This window comes from Hypanus sabinus, chromosome 26, assembly GCF_030144855.1.
Source record: "Hypanus sabinus isolate sHypSab1 chromosome 26, sHypSab1.hap1, whole genome shotgun sequence".
NCBI lineage: Eukaryota > Metazoa > Chordata > Chondrichthyes > Myliobatiformes > Dasyatidae > Hypanus > Hypanus sabinus.
This window is the reverse complement of record NC_082731.1, coordinates 26,949,560-26,971,602: the sequence shown is the minus strand read 5'-3', so window position 1 is coordinate 26,971,602 and position 22,043 is coordinate 26,949,560. Positions and strand designations below refer to the sequence as shown.

At 41.9% G+C, this 22,043-nt stretch overlaps 1 long non-coding RNA gene across 2 annotated transcripts in view; it reads left to right on the top strand.

Moving 5' to 3' along the window:
• The first annotated feature begins 356 nt into the window (after positions 1 to 356).
• LOC132381342 (uncharacterized) overlaps positions 357 to 22,043 on the top strand; it is a 100,845-nt gene continuing 79,158 nt past the window's right edge. Inside the window, exon 1 of one of the 2 annotated variants that reach the window (XR_009508010.1) lies at positions 357 to 539. This is a non-coding gene — a long non-coding RNA (uncharacterized LOC132381342). Of the gene's footprint in view, positions 540 to 16,524; positions 16,771 to 22,043 lie in introns of those variants that run through there. The other variant, XR_009508011.1, reaches the window with a different exon arrangement.

Here is a 22,043-nt window from a genome sequence, read left to right as displayed (position 1 = left end):
GAAAATATAATCAGATATGGTTTTGGAGACACACACATTCACATAATGGGGGAGATTCCCAGTGCCAAAACACAATGAGGAATATGGCTTGTATTTGTGCATCAGCCTAGTACACTGGTCTTGAAGGGTCTGTCCCTTTTACTCTGTGCTCTCTCCCTCCATTCCCTTCCTTGCTTCTCTATCTCAACCTGAACTTTCTCTCTCTCTCTTTCCTCCTTCTCTAAGCTCATTTCAGACTTTTCAGACCTTCAATTTGCTGCCTCATTTCTCCCTCCCACCGCACAGTACACAAGGTCAGAAGCTGGCTGTGACAAGCTGCCTGCACTGTGCACAAACAAGCTGTCAAAGCCCTTAGCTGACACAGAGAGAGAGAGGCAGAGACATAAACAGGAAGCAGAAGACAAAGCTGTTGCTGTGAGCAGTGAAGAGTGTAAAATATACTGGAGGACTGGCAGCACGTTCTCATGGCGGGAAAGAAGGAGAGGCAGGCCAGGGATGTGAACCGACATTCCCAGAGAGGAGCAGAGGCCAGAGGCAAGGTAGGATCCTCAGTTGTTGCACATCCTGCCTTTGTAGTTGGCTAAAATCTGAGAGTGGGCGTGAGTCTGGTTGCTGAACAACAGATATGGCATTGAGTGAGTGACAGTTACTGAGAATGGAATCATGAAGCTGAGTGTGTGATGTTCATACGCGAGTTCAGATCACAACATGGGAGCTGGGAGGTTTAAAGTCAGTTCATTAAACATGTAACTGTGGCTTTGAGAAATGGATTGGTGTATAAACGCATGACTGATGTGTTTCAGGGAAGGGAATCTGCTGACTTTACCTGGTCTGGCCTGTATATGTCTCCAGGCCCACAGTAATGTAAATGATCTGTAACTGCACTGTGAAATGGCTCAGTAATCCACCCGGTTTGAGAGCAGCTGGGATGGGAAAGAAATGTTGTTTATACTCACATCTCACGAATGAATAACTAAAAGTCATCCATAGTTATGTTGTATCATGACAAATACATCACTGTATTGTTTTTAAGATCGATCCCACGGGATTGGGATTGATTTTTAATTAAATTGCAATGAAATTAATTTAGTGTTAATAATATTTCGCACTTGTTTTACTGTTTATTAGTTTATGTAGTTACGTCATGATATTGTATTCAATTGTCTCCATGGAATTTCATCGATAAGTTGCTGCTGTGATAGAATTCCTTCAGATAAGGCATTGGGAATGACTCTGTCAATAGTTGTATTGATCAGTCGTGCTGACGCATGCACTCCAGGTTATGGACATGGGGAATCCATTCTGTTGTCTCTTGGTTTGCATTAATCTAGTACCTGTTTATGTTTTCTACTCCTGGAGTGTTTTACCCCAGTATCTGTTGTATTTTCCTGCAATAGCATATTTTCTCAAAATGCTCTCTTGCTCACATCACATTAAAACATTCACATTGTTGATATCAAGTTCTGTGTCACCTGTAGTTGTACCAATACCTCCACACTCTCTGATGGGCATTACTGCAGGACGCACAAAGTTTCCTTCAGCTAAACACTGGGAAGACCAAAGGCTTTGGACTCGACAGTGAGTTCTGTCCTTTTCCAGGGCACCAAGGGACAGAGGTGCTGACTTTCATCTGGGACATTGAAGGGAGATTGTGTGTGCAATGGAGAAGCTACTGTACCCAGAGTTTTATAGGATGGAGTGTGGAGAATTGGGTTAATATGTTGAAACATGGGATTGAGACATTGATTATGAAACATTCCATCAATATCTGGCTCTGGTGTGATTCACAGGATGCTGAGAAATTCTTCCTTCTCTTTATCAATCTTTTTTTTATTAATTAAAAGTACACACACACACACACACACAATCTCAAATATCTATATCGATGCCAATTCATATAAAAGGAAAAATAAATATTATCAAGATCATACTTAATATTAATCTACTAGTATATAATAAAAATAAGATAATCAATTCTCCTCTTATCATTCCATGAAAAGAAATAAAAAGATAAAGAACTTTTATAATTTTTATATACACAATGAAAAAAACCACTAAACAAAAAGAAGGGACTGGGCAGCCCATACTGAGATTAAAAGCAAGAAAAAAGAGAAACTTTCTGATCAAATAGAAAGTTTTGAGGAGCTAACTGTAAGAGCAATAAATCAAACCATATGAAAATATTGAACAAATGTCACCAGGTTTCTTCAAATTTAAAGGATGTATCAAATGTCCAACTTCTTATCTTCTCTAAATTTAGACAGGAGATAATGGAGGTAAGCCAATAAAGAAAAGTAGGTGGATTGGAGTCCTTCCATTTAAGCAAAATGGCTCTCCTCGCTAATAAATTTCTAAAAGCTATCATCCGTTGAGTGAAAACAGGAATATATCCTGCTTCTGGTAGAGTGATCCCAAAAATTAAATAAATAAATTCTATTGTAGGTCCAAATTCAAGACTTTTGATAAAGTTTTAAAGACATCTTTCCAAAAATTATCTATCTTGATACAATACCAAAACATACGAGTTAAAGTAGCCAGCTCAATATTACATCTGTCGCAAATAGGATTAATATTGGGAAAGATACGGGCTAATTTATCCTTTGACTTATGTGCCCGATGTACTACCTTGAATTCTATCAGGGAATGACGGGCATAAATAGATGAAGTATTTACCAAATGAAAAAGTTTATCCCATTGATTATCAAAATTCCAATTCCCATGCTCCTTTAATTTTATCATTCGATCCCTTTCGCAAATTCAATAAACATTTATAAATTATAGCTATCATTCCTTTTTGAAATGGTTTAACCTAAAAAAGAGTAACTATCATATTGGGTGAATAAGCAGAGGGAGAATTTGGAAGTAAGCTACGTAAAAAGAATTCCTAATCTGTGAAGATCTAAAAAAGTGTGCATTAGTTAAGTCATATTTGTCCACTACCTGAGTGAAAGACATTAAACAATCCCCCATAAACAAGTCTAAAAAAGTTATTATTCCTTTAGTTTTCCAAATTAAAAATGTCTGATCAGAAATTGATGGCTTAAAAAATAATTAAGATGGATTCTCCTAGATGGAACAAAGTTATTAAACAACTACCCTAAACTCAAGAAAGGTACGAATGTGAAATAAATTCTTAATGTATGTTTGATAATGGGATTGAGGTCTCAACTACCAATCTTAGAAAGCAAAAATGGAAGAGGAGCTCCCAGTAAAGAGGCCAAAGAATACCCCATCAACGAGTCTTTCTCCAAATCCACCCATAAAGGATAGTCATGAATATCTGAATAATGAACCCAAAATGAAATATATCAAATATTAATTGCCCAGTAATACATACTAAAATTTGACAAAGCTATACCAACATGCTTTTTAAATTTCTGCAATAGAGGTTTACTCAATCTAGGATTTTTATTATTCTAAATATAAGATAAAATGTTAGAGTCTATTCTGTGAAAAAACAGTTTAGGAACAAAGGAAGGGATTGCTTGGAATACATATAAGAAGTTCGGTAACACTATCATTTTAATAGCATTAATTCGACCAATTAATGATAATGTCATAGGAGACCATTTAAAAGTGTTCGTTTTGTGTATTCAATTAATGGCAGAAAGTTATATGTATACTGGTCCTTAAAATTTTTGGTAATTTCAATACCAAGATAAGTGAAGTTATTTTTAGCAATGATAAAAAGAATTTGATCATATTGATCGATGTAGTTATTAATAGGAAATAACTCACATTTGTGCAAATGTAATTTATATCCAGAGAAACTACTAAGTTCAGAAAATATAGATAACAGAAGGAATAGATTTCTTAGGATCTGAAATATAAACTAACAAGTCATCTGCATATGACAAAACCTTATGCACTTTATCTCCTTTCCTAATACCTTGAACTTTATTGGAGCCCCGAAGAGCAATAGCAAGAGGTTCTAAAGCCAGGTTGAATAACAGCGGACTAACAGGACAACCCTGCCAGGTATCTCTGGAGAAGCCTAAAATAAGGAGATTTTTGATTGCTAGTTATAACTGCTACCATAGCAGCTTGATAGATCAGCTTAATCCAGGAAATAAAACCTGGACCAAAATTAACTCTTTCTAAAACTTCGAATGAATAAGACCATTCTACCCTATCAAAGGCTTTCTCTGCATCAAGGGAAACAACACATTCAGATTCTTTAGATGGAGAGGAATTAATATTGTTCAATAATCTCCAAATATTAAAATATGAATATCTATTCTTAATAAATCCAGTTTGATCCTTAGAAATAACATAAGTTAAAAATTCTCGAGCCTGTTAACCAAGATCTTAGAAAGAATTGTGGAATCTGCATTTAATAAGGAAATTGCTCAGTAAGAGGCACATTCAGATAATTTTTTTCCTTTTTTAGGAATTAATGAAATTGATGACTCATAAAAAGTTTTTGGGAGGGCCCCAGAGAATATATAATCAGTGAAAATTTGGTAAACGTCAAAACATTCTACTCTAAATCCATCCAAGGGATTTTAAAATTAATAAAAATAGATACCACTCTAATTTTAGTTACTGATGAAGAATGAAATTGAGAGCCCCTCCAAAATTAAAAAGAAATGGTTTTCATCCTCCCTACAGAGATGTGTCTCTTGCACAAAAATAATATCAGCTTGGAGTGTTTTTAATTTCTTGAAGATCTTGCTACGCTTAATAGGTTGGTTCAAGCCATTCAGGTTCCAAAAGATTATATTAATTTTATTAAATCCATAATAAGGGTTTTATTTAAGATTTTATAAAATAAGTTAGTGCGCCAGCACAGACCAAACCCGCAGGGAAGTACAAATTATGGATTCGATCAGAGAGAACAAAACACAAAATGATTAGCAGGAAAACCACTCAGGACTGCCCAGTTGAAAAAGCCTAAACTATTAGCACCACCACTCTCCCGCCAAAGCACGAAAACCATCCAGTAGGTGGACAGCATGCTCAACTTAAATCCCTAAATCCCTAAACCCCTGTCTCCAATAGGTCAACTCCTTTTTAAAAAGTTATACACTAACACCGCTGACTATAGACACAACAGACACATAAAGAAATTTTAAAAATCCAAATATTTTGATATTATGTCTTAACAGAGGTTAGAACATAGTTAACAGCGGACATCTGAAATTCATTTAATAAAATTTGATCATATATTCAAAAAAGATAGAACATACCAAATAATATGTTATCACTAGTGTTAAACTCTTACAAATCCTAAAGGAAAAAATAAAACAGCCAGAACTATGTCTGGGCAGACATAAAACGTAGATTGAGCTTTCAACGATCCGGCTAAAAACGACTCCCAGCTAAGGATTAAGTGTTTAAGTTGCGTGCAAGACAGGCTTAAACTCCTTTATAAATTTCCAAGCCTCTTCTGGGGAGTCAAACCGTTTTGGGACGACAGTTCATCTTATAAAGTTCAGCCATGGCTTCCCGATATTTAAATCTTTCCGTATAAACCTCTCTGGCAAAATCTTCAACTATATGAATCTCTACTCCACTATAAATTAGCTTTCCCTGCTTCCTAGTAGCTTGAAGAATTCCTTCTTTAGTAGCAAAGTAATGCAAACATAAAATCACTGGGCAACATTTCATCTCCACCGAAGGCTTCAGGCAGATGATTTGGTGAGCTCTATCATCAGAGGAGCTTCAAGTATCTCACTAAAAAGTGAGTAGAGCATATTCATAAAAACTTTAATGGGTCACCAGTTTCCAAGTTTTCAGACAAACCCAGTATGCGTAAATTCATCCTATGACTTTTGCTTTCCAGATCAATTGTTTTCTTCTTAACTTTCAATAATTCTGAAGAAACCTCAACAATTTTCTTTTCCATATGATATCTTTAATTCTTGTTCTTTAATCACTTGATTCACTGTCTCCTGTTCTCTTTCGATTCTACGAGTATCCTTTTTAAGTGTCTGATATTGAAATTCCAGATTCCGCAAAGATTCCTGGACAGCATAGACGGTTATTTCAAGCTTTTCATTACCATTCGTCAGTTTATCAATCTTAGTGTCCACCATTCCGATCCTGGTTTTAATATCTTGCATCAAAGAAAACATTCTTTCTGAAGTAGAGACTTCCTCTGCCTCCTTAGTTTGTTCAGCTTTCAAAACCATTTTGCCACCTCTTAATTTGAAACCACTTTGGGTTCCAGCCATCGTAATTAAATAGTAAATCCTTCACAAAAGTAATAAATCTTCAAAGTTTAAACAAAACTAGCAGTGGAAAGTAAGTTGTAAAAGGAAAGAGTAGCGCCAACTTGCGTCTTACTCCATGGGCTGCCGAGAAGAGACTCTGAGAAATTCTTCCAATGAGCCTCTGTGCTGTCCTGAATATCTTTCTCGGGGTGAAGCACCCCAGTATTCCCACTGTGGGAAATCCCTTATGAACATGAGCAGTACGTGTGGGACAACACTCATATATTACAGGCTGGAAATCTCTCCGATATTTCTCCCAGGATGTATTACCCACTTGTACTTGGAGGCAGGTGAAATCACTGCAGTAATAAGGGAACTAAGATGGGCTGAATGGCTTTTCTCAGTTTTATCAACTCCAATCACTCAATTTTCTCCTTTTCTTTCTTTTGATTCACATAATTTCAAATTGTGACAGAAACTCCAGGAGAAAATTGAAAGAAAAGCTACAGCCAATGATTTCCATAACATCTGATTTACAAAATATGTCAGGGCAAGATCCCGAGCCCACCCTCCCCATGTCACCTTCTTGCTACATAACAATTACCACTTCCTCACTTTACTCTTCTCCATCACAAACCACACTCTCATCCCCTGCTCCCAATTCCCAAGCAAATGATCAGAGAAAATTTGCCTGGTGCTCTGCATAGGTATGTTCCATTCAGGCAGTGAAAGGATGCAGAGGAGATTCCAAGGACTGAAATGGCTTACACAAGGGGCATAATTTTAAGGTGCTTGGAAGTAGGTACAGAGGGGATATCAAGGGTAAGTTTTTCACACACAGAGTGGTGGTTACATGGAATACACTGCCTCTGATGGTGGTGGACTCGGATATAATCCACCACCATCAGAGGCAGGTGGATATAATAGGGCTTTTTAAGACACCCCCAGACAGGTAAATGGAGCATAGAAAACTAGAGGACGATGTGATGGGGAAATTGTCAGCAGTTTCTACAGTAGGTTAGATGGTCAGCACAACATTGTGGGCCAAAGGGCCTGTAACATGCTGTAGATTTCTATGTTCTCTGTTCAAAGTATCTGCTGGTCACAGCTGAACCTAAAATGTAGACAGTCCAGTATGATATTCTGTGTGTTAAGGTGAAACACTGATCTTGTGAGTACAGGCAAATTAAATAACCGATGATCTGTCCTCATTCTTGGAGATGGAAGCCCATGAAGAGATGTCTGTCAGTATTCTCCGAGGTCACCTCAAAACAAGAATCTGAATACCAGTTCAGACCTTATGGGTGATCCATAGTTGGGCTAATGTTTTATGTCCTGACTAAGAACATAAGAAAAGATATAGGAGCAGAATCAGACCATTTGGCCCATTGAGCCTGTTCCAGAATTACATCATGGCTGATCAAATTTACCTCTCAGCCCCAATCACCTGGCTTCTCCCAATGTCCCTTCTTCCTTAAATAAACCCAATAAGGTGGCCTCCACAGCTGTCTATGGCAATGATTTCCACAGATACACCACCCTCTGGCGAAAGAAATTCCTGCTCATCTCTGTTCTAAATGGACGATCCTTTATTCTGAGACTGTGACCTCTGTTCTTTGACTTCCCGACCATAAGAAACATCGTCTCCACATCCACTCTTTCCAGGCACTTCAATATTTGATAGACCCCAATTCGTTAAGTTAGACAACCTCTCCTCCTCCATTCTCACCCTGAACACTGGCGTGCCTCAATGCTGTGTGCTGAGCCCCCTTCTGTACTCCCTTTTCACCTGTGACTGCGCTCCTGCACATGTTTCTAACTCCATGATCAAGTTCGCAGACGGCACCACGATGATCAGAAGGGATGATGAGGCAGCCGACAGGAACGAGGTCCAGCACCCGGCCGCGTGGTGTGCTGACAACAACTGGCCCTTAACACCCAGAAGACCAAGGAGATCATTGTGGACTTCAGGCCTGCTAGGAGCCACACTCACATCCCCATTTACATCAATGGTACTTCAAATTCCTTGGTATCAAGCTTCAAATTCCTTGGTGTCCACATTTCCGAGAATCTCACCTGGTCCCTGAACTCCTCCATCCTGATCAAAAAGGTGCAACAGCTCTCTAAAAAACAAACTCATAGGCATTCTTCAAATTCCTTCCCTTGGGATCCAGCACCAAAATGATTTAATACAACAATGGCCATTCAGCCCACAATGTTCTGCTGAACCAGCTAAAAAGAAAATCAAAATCACCCAAACACAATTCCCTCCTACTGGCACCATCTCCATATCTCTCTTTACTTACATCTATTTGCCTATCCAAACACCTCTTAAAAGCCTCTAATGTATTTGCCTCTACCACCATCTGAGGCAGCACATTCGAGGCACCCACGATTCTCTGAGAATAAAATCTACCGCTCACACATTCAATGCATGCCCTCTGGTAATAGATATTTCAACCCAGGGAAACAGATACTTCCCATGCAATCTATCTATGCCTGTCATAATCTTGTAAATTTCCATCAGGTCTCCCCTCAACCACCAACGCTCCAGAGTATACAACCCGTTTAAACAGCCTCTCATGATAGCACATGCCCTCTCAACCAGCCAGCATCCTGGTAAACCTCTTCTACACCCTCTCCAAAGCCTCAACATCCTTCCTATAGTAGGGTAACAATAACCATACACAATACTCTAGGTGTGGCCTAACGTTGAGTTTCCAGGCAGCATCCTCACTTTTGAATGCAATCCCTTGACTAATAAAAGCAAGAATTCCATAAACTTTGTTAGCCACCTTATTGACCACTGCAGCCAGTTTCAAGAGTCTGAACTTGGATCCCAAGATCTCTCTGCACAGCAACACTGTTGAGGACCTTGCCCTGTACTGTATCCTTGCATTTTCCCTCCAGAGGTGTCACACCTCACATTTATCTGGGTTAAACTCCATCTGCCATTTTCCAGCCCATATCTGCACTAGATCTATATCATTCTGTATTCTTTGCCAGTCTTCACCATTATCCACAACTCCACCAATCTTGGAATCATCCACAAATTGACTAACCCACCCACATGCATTTTCATCCAGATCATTTATATACATTACACACAGCAGAGGCCTCAGCACAGATCCCTGCAGCACTCCACTAACGACAGACCTCCAGCTCGAATGTCTTTTCAACCACTACTCCTGTCTTCTCTGCGCAAGCTACTTCCGAATCGAAACACACAATTTGCCGCAGATCCCATGCATCTTAATCTTCTGGATTAGCCTCCCATGAAGGACTTTGTCAAATGCCTTCCCAAAATCTATGTGGACAGCATCCACTCCCCTTCCCTCATCACTCTGTCTTGTCACATTGTCAAAAACTTCAATCAAGTTGGTAAGGCATGACCTGCCATGCACAAAGCCATGCTGGCTCTCCGTAATGAGGCCATGAGTTTCCAAGTGCTCAGTTATTCTATCCCTATGATTTTCCTTCAGCAATTTGTTTACAACTCACATGTGACTCAGCGCTCTATAGTTCCGAGAATTTGCACTTCTTCCCTCGTTAAATACAGGTACAACATTAGCCACTCTCCAGTACTCTGGAGAGAGGACACAAAGATACTGATCGAGACCTCAGCAATCTCACCTCTTGCCTCCTTCAATAACCTGGGGTAAATTCCATCTGGCCCAGAGGACTTATCCATCTTAATCCGCATTAAGAGGCCCAACATTTCTGCTTCCTTGATTTCCAAATGCCGTAATGTATTTATACACTCAGCATTGATCTCCTGGTCCTCCACATCCTTGTCCTTGGTAAATACTGAAGCAAAGTATTCATTAAGTATCTCACTCACATTCTCTGCTCCAAGCAAATGTTCCCCTCTTTATGCTTCAGTGGTCCCATCGTCTCCCGAATTATCCTCTTACTCTAAATTTATGAAGAGAATGCCTTGGGATTCACAATCCTACTTGACAAAGACATTTCATGGCCCCTCCTGGTTTTCTTCATTCTCTTTAGTTCCTTTCATGTTTCTTTGTACTCCTCGTTCTTCATTTTGATTCTGATTTCTGAAGCTTTACATATGTTTTCTTTTTCTTCTTGACTAAATTTATCACCTCCCGAGACATCCAATGTTCTCTTCTCTTTCCATGTCTATCCTTCCTTCTGACAGGAACATACCTTTCCTGCACTCTGTGCAATTGCTCTTTAAACACCCTCCACATGTCTGATGTGGTCAGCCAGAGAAAAGATGTTCCCAATTAACACTTATTAGTTCCTACCATATGCCCTTGTAAATTGCACGACCTGAATTTAAAACTCTTCCACAAGGACTATAAATAGAATCACAATCAGGTTGATTATCACTGGCATGTATTGTGAAAATTGTTAATTTAGCAGCACAATGCAATACATAATATAAAAGAAAAAGAAAAAAAAATCACAATATACATATATAGAATATATTAAAAATCATGCAAAAACAGAAGTAATATACATTCTAAAAGTGAGATAGTGTTCACAGTTCAATGTCCATTTAGGAATCAGATGTCAGAGGGGAAGAAGCTGTTCCTGAATCACTGACTGTGTGCCTTAAGGCTTCTGTATCTCCCACCTGATGGTAAAAGTGAGAAAGGTGCATACCCTGGGTGCTGGTTGTCCTTAATAATGGACGCTGCCTTTCTAAGACACTGCTCCTTGAAAATGTCCTGAGTACTTTGGAGGCTAGTACCCAAGATAGAGCCAGCTAAATCTACGACACTCTGCAGCTTCTTTCAGTCCTGTGTAGTAGCAACCGCCCACCCACCGTACATCCACAGAAGTTTTTGAGTGTTTTTGTTGACATAACAAATCTCTTCATACTCCTAATAAAGTACAGTCACTGTCTTCCCTTCTTTATAGCTGCATCAATATGTTGGGAGCAGGTTAAGTGCTCAGAGATCTTGACACCAAGGAACTTGAAATGGCTCACAGTCTGCACTTCTGAACCCTCTACAAGGATTGGTATGTGTTCCTTGATCTTACCCTTTCTGATTCTGCCCTTTCGTCTTATTGACGTTGTGTGCAAGGTTGTTGCTGTGGCAGAACTCCACTAGTTGGCATATCCAGCTCATGTACGCCCTCTCGTCACCACCTGAGATTCTACCAACAATGGTATTTATACATGGTATTTTTAGCTATGCCTAACCACACAATCACGGATATAGAGAGAGTAGAGCAGTGAACAAAGCACACACCCCTGAGGTGCACCAGTGTTGATCGTCAGCAAGAAGAAATGTTACCACCAATTGTGGTCTTCCAGTTAGGAAGTTGAGGATCCAATTGCAGAGAGAGGTCCAGAGGCCCAGGTTCTGTACCTTATGAGTGAGGATTGTGGGAATGATGGTGTCAAATTCTGAGCTATAATCGATGAACAGCATCCTGACAAAGGTATTGTCCAGGTGGTCTAAGGCCACGTGAAGAGCCACTGTGATTGCGTCTGCCATTGACCTATTGTAGCGATAGGCAAATTGCAGTGAGTCCAGGTCCTTGCCGAGGCAGGAGTTCAATCTGGTTATGAACAACCTCTCAAAGCATTTCATCGCTGTAGATGTGATCGCTACTGAGTGGTAGTCATTCAGGCAGCTCTCATTATTCTTATTAGGCACGGGTGTAATTGTTGACTTTTTGAAGCTAGTGGGAACTTCCACCCATAGCAGTGAGAGGTTGAAAATGTCCTGGAATACTCCCACCAGTTGGTTGGTGCAAGTTTTCGGAGCTTTGCCAGGTACTCCGACAGGGCCTTCTGCCTTGCGTGTGTTCACTCCCTTTAAATACAGGCTAACATCGACGTCTGAGACAGAGATCACCGGGTCACTGGGTGCAGCAGGGATCTTCGTAGCTGTAGTTATATTCTCCCTTTCAAAGCGGGTATAGAAGATTTAGAGTTCTTCTGGTAGTGAAGTATCACTGCTATTCAATGCTACTGGGTTTTGCTTTGTAGGAAGTAATGTCTTACAAACCCTTCCAGAGTTGTTGTAATCCAATGCCGCCTCCAACTGTGTTCAAAATTGTCTCTTCGCCCTTGAAATAGTCCTCTGCAAGTCATATCTGGTTTTCTGGTACAGATCTGGGTCGCCAGCCTCGAATGCCACAGATCTAGGCTTCAGCAAAAGAGCACCTCCAGTTCATCCACAGCTTTGGGTTTGGGAATGTACAGCAAATCTCTGTAGGCACACACTCATCCACACAGCTTTTAATGATGTTGGTAATAATTGCAGAATACTCATCCAGATTCGAAGATGAATCCCTGAATACGGTCCAGACCACCGATTCAAAGCAGTCCTGTAAGCACTCCTCAGCTTCCCTTGTTCATACCTTCTTGGTCCTCACTACTGGTGCTGCAGTCTTCAGTCTCTGCTTATACTCAGGGAGGAGAAGTACAGCCAAGTGATCTGACTTCCTGAAGTGAGGGCATGGAATAGCACAGTAGGCTGAAAGATCCTGAAAGATTAGGAGTTGTGGTCACTGTTCATCCACTGAAAGGTCAATCACCTGGTTAGGCTCATGACCCAGCACCAGGTACAGAATGGCCCTCCTTTCATTGGACCGTGCACATATTGATTTAGGAGATCTTCCTGGATGCACTGAACAAATTCAGCCCCATCTGAACTCCTCAAACTAAGAAGGCCCCAGTTTATATTCGGGAATTTTAAATTCTCCTTGACAACAACCCCATTATTTTTACACATTTCCTTAATCAGATTACAAATCTGTTCCTCAATGTCCTGGTGGCTATGAGGGGTCTTTAGTACATACGACAAAGGAGCAGGAGTTGGCCATCTGGCCCATCGAGCCTGCTCCGCCATTGAATAAGATCATGACTGATCTGGCGATGGACTCATCTCTACCAACATGCTTTTTCCACATTACCCTTAATTCCCCTACTATGCAAAAATCTATCCAACTTGTCATAAGTATATCTTTTGGTGTAGCCTCCACTGCTTCAATGGGCAGAGGATTCCACAGATTCATCACTCTCTGGGAAAAGCAGTTCCTCCTCACCTCCATCTACCTCCCCGAATCTTGAGGTTATGTCCCCTAGTTGTATCCCATCAGAGTGATTGCACTCTGCCTATTCCTGAGTTTCACCCAAATGGACTCAGTTTCTGACCTCTGCATTATGTCTCCTCTTAGTGCAGCTGTGACATTGTCCCTGATTAGTAATACAAACCTCCACCCCCCTTTTATCTCCTCCTCTATCTTTTCTAAAACTTCAAAAACCTGGTACATTAATCTCCCATTCCTGCCGCTCTCTCAACAAAATTTCAGTAATGGCTACAACATCGTAGTTCCAAGTACTGATCCGTGCTCTCATTTCATCACCCTTACCCGTAATACTCCCAGCATTAAAATATACACACTTCAAACTATCCGACCCATCATGCCTGTTGTTTCTGTTTTGCCTTTCAATACCTTCACTGACATCTAACTTAAGGTCTGATCCTTCCCCTGCTGTCCTAGGGCTCTGGTTCTCACATTGTGCAAAACTAGGTTAAATTCTCCCAAGTAGCATCAGCAAAGCCAGGATATTGGTTTCCCTCCAGTTCAGGTGCAACCCTTCTCAATCTACCTGTATATTGAAAGTCCCGAGGACTATCTTAACATTGCACTTTTGACATACATTTTCGATCTCCCGTTGTAATTTGTGGACCACTTCTTTACTGCTGTTTGCAGGTCTGGATATATCTCCCAAATGGGTCTTTAACCCTTGCAGTCTCTTAGCTGTACATAGAACAATATTGCATCTTCCAATCCTGTGTCACCTCTTTCTAATTACTTGATTTATTTTTTTTACTAACACAGCCACACCATGCCCTCAGCCTACCAGCCTGTCTTATCGATACAATGTACGTCCCTGGACGTCAAGCTCCCAGTTATAATCTTCTTTCAGCCATGATTCAGTGATGCCCACAATGTCATACATGCTAATCTGTAGCTAATCTACCTTATTCTGTATACTGAGTGAATTCAAAGATAACACTTTCAATCCTGTATTCAACACCCTTTTCACAATGCAACTCATCCCATTGACTGCAGTTTTGCCGTCAGCAGCCTCTGCTTGCTCGCAGTCTCACTACACACTGATTTTGTTTGTAAACCAATGACTCGATCCTCAGCCTCATCACTCCATTTAATTGATTATCGATTAGAATTAGAAACTGTGGATACCTTTAAATTTTTAAGAATTTGGTTTGATAAAAAACTCACATGGTCAACACATATTAAAGAAATAATAACCAAAAGTAAAGAAGTGCTAAATGTTATGAGTTGTTTAACAAGAAAGGAATGGGGAGCTGATAGGAAATCCTAGAAAGCAATATATACAGGATTAATAAGATCAATACTGGACTATGGAAGTATGGTATATGGATCAGCATCACACTGTGTGCTCAATAAACTGGATGTAATTCAAAAGTGGAGTTGGGGGAGACACCTCTGCTATTGAGAAAAACAGCTTGTGTTAACCTATTGGGTAAACCTACAAGGGCCTGGAGAACATCATCCAAGTAAACAGCTTTTAGACCTATGCTGGGAAAAGGAAATTCAGAAGTTTTGCATGGACTATTGACAGAAAAGCAGAAAGGACAGGAATTAGTACTGAGGCAGCGAGTGATACAGAGCCTTTTCCTGGGCTGTCTCCATGACTGTGTGAAGCACCAGAGGTGGATCCTAAATTATTACAAAAGGGACAGAAAAATAAAGAAGTGATTTTAAATCAAGGTATTGTTGAATAGTATGTAAATAATAATTATTATGGGTATTTACAAATGTACACAGATGCTTCAAGAATGGTAATAATAGATTAGGGTAGGATTGGTGGTGCTTGATTTTAACATGAAAAAGCAGGAGGGGATAGATGATGATTTCTCAGGTGAAATGACAGCTGGACTATTCGCTTTTCAGTGGGTGGAGGAAGTGAGACTGATGAGAGTTGTAATATTGTCTGATTCAAGCACAATTGGGAGCCTAAAAGATTTACATTCAGAGGCAAGAAAAGACATTGTATGTGGCAAAATACAAACATTATTTCAACTCAAAATAGAGAGTATCCAGAGAGAAGTGGGATGGTTGAGGAATGCAGGGAAGAGCAGGAGGGAGGAGGTGAGATATTGAGACTGAGGTTTGAGCACAAAGGTTTAAAATAAATTGTTTTTCATGAAGAAACATAACAATGGGAGGTGTGAATATAGTAATCAACAAGATATAATCAAGAAGGAATGGTCGATTTTAAAGTTCTCACAGAATAAAATTCTATTTAACATTATCAGCATTTTGCAGAAAGGATCACAGGATTATTGATTGAAATAATAGTGCAGTTACTTCAGAGCACAGGTCTTTTTTTAATAAAAATTGATACAAATATAATTATGGGGTGAAATGAAATACGTGGGTCAAGATGCGTTCAGAAGGGGCAGTTATTCACCCTGAAGCTGTTTGCTCACCGCCATAAAAGCCTCAGAAACCTATAGACTATTGAAAGGCTCCGATAGTGTTGATGTGGAGAGGATGTTTGCGAGTGTCGGATGTAAACATACCCAGACCATTCCCGCCATTGGCTGTTTTCCGATAGAAGAGCGAGAAAGGAATCAACAAAGTAAAAGTCAGGCAGATACAGTGAACCATTGTCCCGCTTTCCTGTTCCTATTCTTACCGCTATTGGTTAAAAGGACCTTCGGTCCGCCCACCCGTCATCCACCAGATTAGAGAATCATGCAGACCGCCTGCCGCTATTGGTTGCTTGACGTAGCGCGCGTTTCGCCATCTCCACCTCCCTTTTATCTCCATTGGTAATCGCGTAGATCCATCATACGACTTGCTCTACCATTGGTCAACTTTATTTTTAGTGGCGGAGAACTAAAAATCCCAACACTTTACCAAATTAAAGTGAATGTTTCAGAAAAGCTGTAAACTTGTGAAGGTTATAAGTTTTATGATCGAAAACAGAAAATTTTGGGAACAAAACCTCAACAGGTTTACGGCTGTGCCGAATGGTGATGTTTACCAGCCATTGCCATATAAATTATTCTTCCATACAGTATTTCTGATGTCTCAGGGAATATTGGGAGCGAATTTGCCATTTGATGGTCACATGTTGTGATGTTTAAAAAAGAAAACAATGTTTAATGGAAGTTGCGATTGTTTTACTAATGATGAAATGGAGATGTCAGTTACCCAAACGCCCCTGCGCTTAGAATACGCTCTATCTCGAGTGGAAATGGAGAAGTGACGTTTGAAGTTGAGACGCTTCCCGTGGAGTGACAGAAGGGAGGTGACCGGTGAAAGAAGCGAGGGGAGAGCAAGTGGTGTCAGGTGATAGGGGCCTCCAGGTGAGCGGGTTTACAGGCAGATGGGGAATGGATGGTGGGAACAGCGCTGGAAGGTTGTAGGTGAGGGTGGGAGTGACAAAAGGCTGAAGATAATGAAGGTGGAGCATGAACTAAAGGGAGGGAGGTGCGGAGGGAAGATGGGAGTAGTGGGGGACGGGAACCAGTGGGAGGAGAGTGTGAATTCTATCACGGACTGGTATGGAAACACTTTGAACGGAAAAGCCTACACAAAGTCCTGAATCCAGGCCAGTCCATCACAGGTAAGTCTCCTGTTGTGACAATGAAATGTAACAACAGGACAATTCTGTAGTTACACTGTATCCAGATAAGCTCCATTTTGAATTACATATAATTTTCAAATACCTCCAACTTCACATTCACACTCAAGACACCCACAATGAATTGTAACGCTCAGGTTCGGCTGGCCACGTTAGTCTAGGGAAGACAGTCTCTGGCCCCACCAAACATGTGAAATCTGAGGTGCAAAACCTCTTGTTTGTTTTTTTTAGTTAATTTTTAATGTGTTTTTACAATGCAACAAAACAAAAAACAATAAAGAGGTTTATACAGTGCAAAACAAACGTATCAAAGTACAATTCATAACAATTAAGCAAAGCAATCATCGTAGAATCGTATAAAGTTAGTTACCACCCCACCCTCCCACTACCCAACTCCAAGCCAACCTTACGATATATAAAAAAGTTAATCGGAACTATATCACCACAGAGCTGTATTTATAAAAAGGTATATTGACTACTACCTAACCTATAATATGTTTACACATCAAAAAAAAACATAAATCTTAACCGTATGAAGCTGAAAGTAAGGGATTTAAATGCAAAAGCAAAAACAGGGAAGGGATGCACCATTAATCTAAATGGGAGTTATGAAAATATTCAAGAAAAGGTCCACACACCTTTTGGAACTTTAAATCTGAATTAAAGAGTGAATAATGAATCTTTTCAAGGTTTAAGTAGGACATAACATCGCTAAGCCATTCAGCATAAGTGGATGGGTCAGCATCTCTCCACCTAAGAAGGACTGCATGTCTGGCCAAAAGAGAGGCAAAAGACAATGTACGACGCTTAGTCGGAGTTAAATACATGTCAGCTTCTCCTGAAGTACCAAAAAGAGCAATCAGAGAGTTAGGTTCCAAATAGCAATTAAGTATGTGAGATAAAGTTTAAAAAAAATCACTCCAGAATTTCTCCAAGCTCGGGCAAGCCCAATACTTATGAATAAGAGAGGCCTTGCCCCCTTTGCACTTATCACAGCAGGAATTAATATCAGGATAGAACCGTGACAATTTGGTTTTAGATATATGAGCCCTGTGTATCGCCTTGAACTGTAAAAGGCAGTGGCGAGCACATTAAGAAGTTGAATTAACTGACTTGAGAATTGAATCTCAAACCTCGTCAGACAAAGAAAAACTTAAATCATGCTCCCAGGCAGTTTTAATTTTGTCGAAGGGAGCTCTCTTCAACATTGTTAACATATCTGAAAAGGTAGAAATTAAACCTTTACCCAATGGATTCACATGAAGAAACAAATCCACAACATTTTTAATGGGTACCTCAGGAAAGTTTGGTATTAAAGGGTTCATAAAATCTCTAATTTGGAGATATCTAAAGAAATGAGTGTTAGGTTGGCCAAACTTTACAGAGAATTGTTCTAAAGTTGCAAAGCACTTATCTATGAAAAGATCTTCAAACCACCTAATGGCCTTTCTATGCCAGTCCAGAAATGTTCAATCCTGCATTGAAGGCCAAAACCTCTTGTTTTTGTGGATGCTGCGTGATGTGTTCCTCTGTTACCAATCAATATCAAGAAATAAAAGACAGTACACCGTATATAATTAAACAATTTAGCTTTACAATTTTTAAATTGACTAGAGGGTTAGTAAAGGAAAAGAAAAGGAAAAGGGCCCATTTTAATGTAACAGTCTAATGAGCACATTGGAGCTCACGGTTCCTGTCCATCAGTCCTCCACTGATTTCCCCCGGGCATCATCGACTCCCGGCCCCATTCCAAGTCCACTTCATCCTGCAGTCTACAACCTCTTCATTTTGGCATCTTCTCTCTCCATCTTTCCCTGAACAAAAGACCTCAAACCAGTCGCTCTCAGGCACGAGAGAAAACACTCCCTTCAATGGACACCGCACATTCCAAAGCCGTTAACTCTAGTCATAGCCCAAACACTGCTGCTACAGAACAACCATAACTTTAGCAGTGAAACCTTTCCCAGGATGTTACAGACTCCCCCCACCAAATTTATTCATTTCCTTCCTGCAAAACACAAAGTCCAACCGGGCTGCAAAAGGCAGTGACACAGCTCCCCAAAGCGGTAGGGACACCGCTCTGCTCCCTGGTGCTACATAGGCCAGCCTATCCAGAGGTCTCCTGATTCTTTAAGACCTCTGAACCCCCTCACCTACCTCTTCAGTACTGGGGGTACTTCTGGTCTACCTGGAGAGGCCTTCCGCGGTCTATTACTCGTGCCCTCCTGCAACTCGGACTCCTCTGTCCCTTGGCCGAGCCCCACTTCATTCCTTGTGGGGTCCCACTCAACCTCCAGCTGTCCACGGATAGACCCTCCCCCCAGATTTCACCTGACTTAATGGGAGAAGGGTTGGGAATCACTTCTTCAATCAGTGGGGAGTTAGAAAATGCGGCATATACCACACCCCTATTTCCTCATCCTCCAAGTCTGTACCCCAATTAGGGGTGGGGGCCAGTCTAATCTCTCCTGTTGTTGGCCTTTGAGTCGCCCGGCGATACCACAGAGTCCTCTTACTATGTGTAGGCTCCGGGTTGGGCTCTGGGTCAACCCGCACCTCTTATCCCAGGGACTCAGGGTGGTTCCAATGGAGAATCTTGACCATTCCCATCCTCTGGTTTCACCTGGAAAACTGGGACATTTGGCATCTGTCTCTCCACTACAGTAGCCCCAAATTCTTTGTAAGGGCTCGATCTCCCGGCATGAGTTGGGAGATCCTAACCTTTTGATGATACCTCCTCTTATTTCCTTGATTCTGCTTGGCATCCAGAACCCCAGCTAATAATTCATAAGCCCTTTTCAGCTCCCTTCTGTCATGGTCCCTTCTGACAATCGCCCACTTGGCTAGTTACCTCAGGAATTGGGCCTCAATCACCTTGTTTAGTTTCCAATCCTTGCCAGGTTCCACTAACTACAAACACTTGCTTTCCATCAGCAATTGCAGATAAAAACAGTGTGATCACAACAAGGAGCTGCTGGTTTGTGGTTGATTCTGGTGTGAGTAACCCTGTTTCATGTCTCAAAGGACTGCCAGTTCTAAGTCTCGCATTGCTCCTAGATACCGATTCCACTCTCGTTACATCAAGAATGCCTCCTGACTCTGCCTCCGTGCCCGAGTTCCGGCTTACCTCACCCACTATCCCATTCTGTTGAGACTCCGAAGCTGACTCAGTTTTCACTGACCTGAAGAGGTGTTTCACCACTGCTCCCATCCTGGTCCATCCCCCCAGCCGGTCAATTCATTGTTGAGGTGGATGCCTCTGACTCTGGGATAGGAGCATTCCTGTCCCAACGATCAAGTTTGGATGAAAAGCTTCACCCCTGTACCTTCTACTCTCGTTGACTGTCCCCCACCGAGCGGAATTACGACGTGGGAAATCGGGAACTCCTGTTGGTCAAACTAGCATTGGAAGAATAGAGGCACTGGCTGGAGGGGGCAGAACAACAGTTTGTAGTATGGACTGATCATAAAAACCTGGGGTATATTCAGACCGCCAAACATTTGAAATCCAGACCCAGGCCTGTTGGCGTTATTTTTTGGATGGTTCAAGTTTTCCGTCCCAGACAGTCTGGGGTCCAAGAACGGGAAGATGGACGCGCTGTCCCGCCAATACAACTCCAAGGAGGACACTTTCAGTCCAGGGACTATCCTCCCACCATTCTACGTGGTCGCCACCGTCACTTGAGAGATCGAGTCCAAAGTAAAAGAAGCCCAACGGGATGACCCCGACCCCGGCGATCGCCTGTAGGTGCCCGTTTCCGTCAGGCCTCAGGCTCTCCAATGGGGGCACACATCTCGGTTCGCCTGCCATCCCGGAAATGATTGGACCCTAGCGCTCCTGAAAAGACACTTCTGTTGACCGTCCACGGAGGCGGATACCCGTTCCCATGTCTCGGCATTTCCATCTGTGCCCAGGGAAAAAGCCTCTCATCGGCCACCTGCAGGGTGACTTTGTCGTCTATCTGTCCCTGGTTGTCCCTGGTCACACATCACCCTGGACTCCGTCACCGGTCTACCCCCTTCACATGGGAACACCACCGTACTCACTGTGGTAGACCGGTTCTCCAGGGCGGTGCGCTTCGTAGCCCTCCCTAAACTCTCTTCTTCTCAACTAACTGCTGATCTTCTCGTCTGCCACGTCTTCCGCCCCCATGGAATCCCCACAGATATCGTCTCCGATCGTGGTCCCCAGTTCATCTCACAGGTACGGAAGGCCTTCTGTCAAGCCTTAGGTGCATCAGTCAGCCTGTCATCCTGCTTCCACCCCCAGATGAACGGACAGGCGACGCTATGTTTTGTAACGGCAAACAACCCGTCGACCTGGAGCGACCACCTCCTGTGGGTTGAGTACGCCCTCAACTCTGTGGTGAGCTCTGCCATTGGAAGATCTCCATTCGAGTGTTCCCTGGGGTGTTAACCCCCGCTGTTCCTGCACAAGAAGAGGAGATTGCAGTACCGTCGGTTCAGGACCATATCGATTGGTGCCAGAACATTTTGGAGCAGACACGCACGGCCCTTCTCAGATCAGCAAAACGCAATAAGAAGACGGCCGACCAACACCAGACTCCGGTGCCTGAGTACTAACCGGGGCAGATGGTGTGGCTTTCCTCCAAGGACATCCCGCTCAAGAACGAGCATAGGAAACTCGCCCCTCGCTTCCTGGGACCATTCAAGGTTGAAAGTGTTATCAATCCTGCAGCGGTCTGCCTAATACTCACAACAAGGAGCTGCCAGTTCACTGTTCACTCTGGCATAAGTTACCTTGTTTCATTGTTCCATGCTTGTTACATCAAGAATGCCTCCCAACTCTGCCTCTGTGCCCGTGTTCTGCACTTGGGTTCGTCCACCACCTTGCTCGTGTAACACCTTCTCATGTCAGACACATACTTCAGATAAGACTTCGGAGATCAGTTGTCCCTCTCCATCCCAAAACAAAGGTCAATGAGCAACCTTGCCTCGTGCGCAAACATCAGATACTATAGCGAGTGCCCAGTAGCTTCATTTCAGATACTGTTGTAGTAGTGGGCCAGATGTCCAATATGTTGATTCTACCTGTTCTTCTTCTGACCTCCAAAGTTCTGAGCATGTCTAGCAAGGTCCAATTAAACCTCTGAGGCTGGAGATCACCCTGCGGGTGATAAGGAGTAGGACTTTGTGACTCCTAGCATGCTCAGTAACTCATTGAACCATAGAACATTACAGCACAGAAGCAGACCTTTTTAGCCCTTCTTGGCTGTGCTGAACAATTTTTCTGC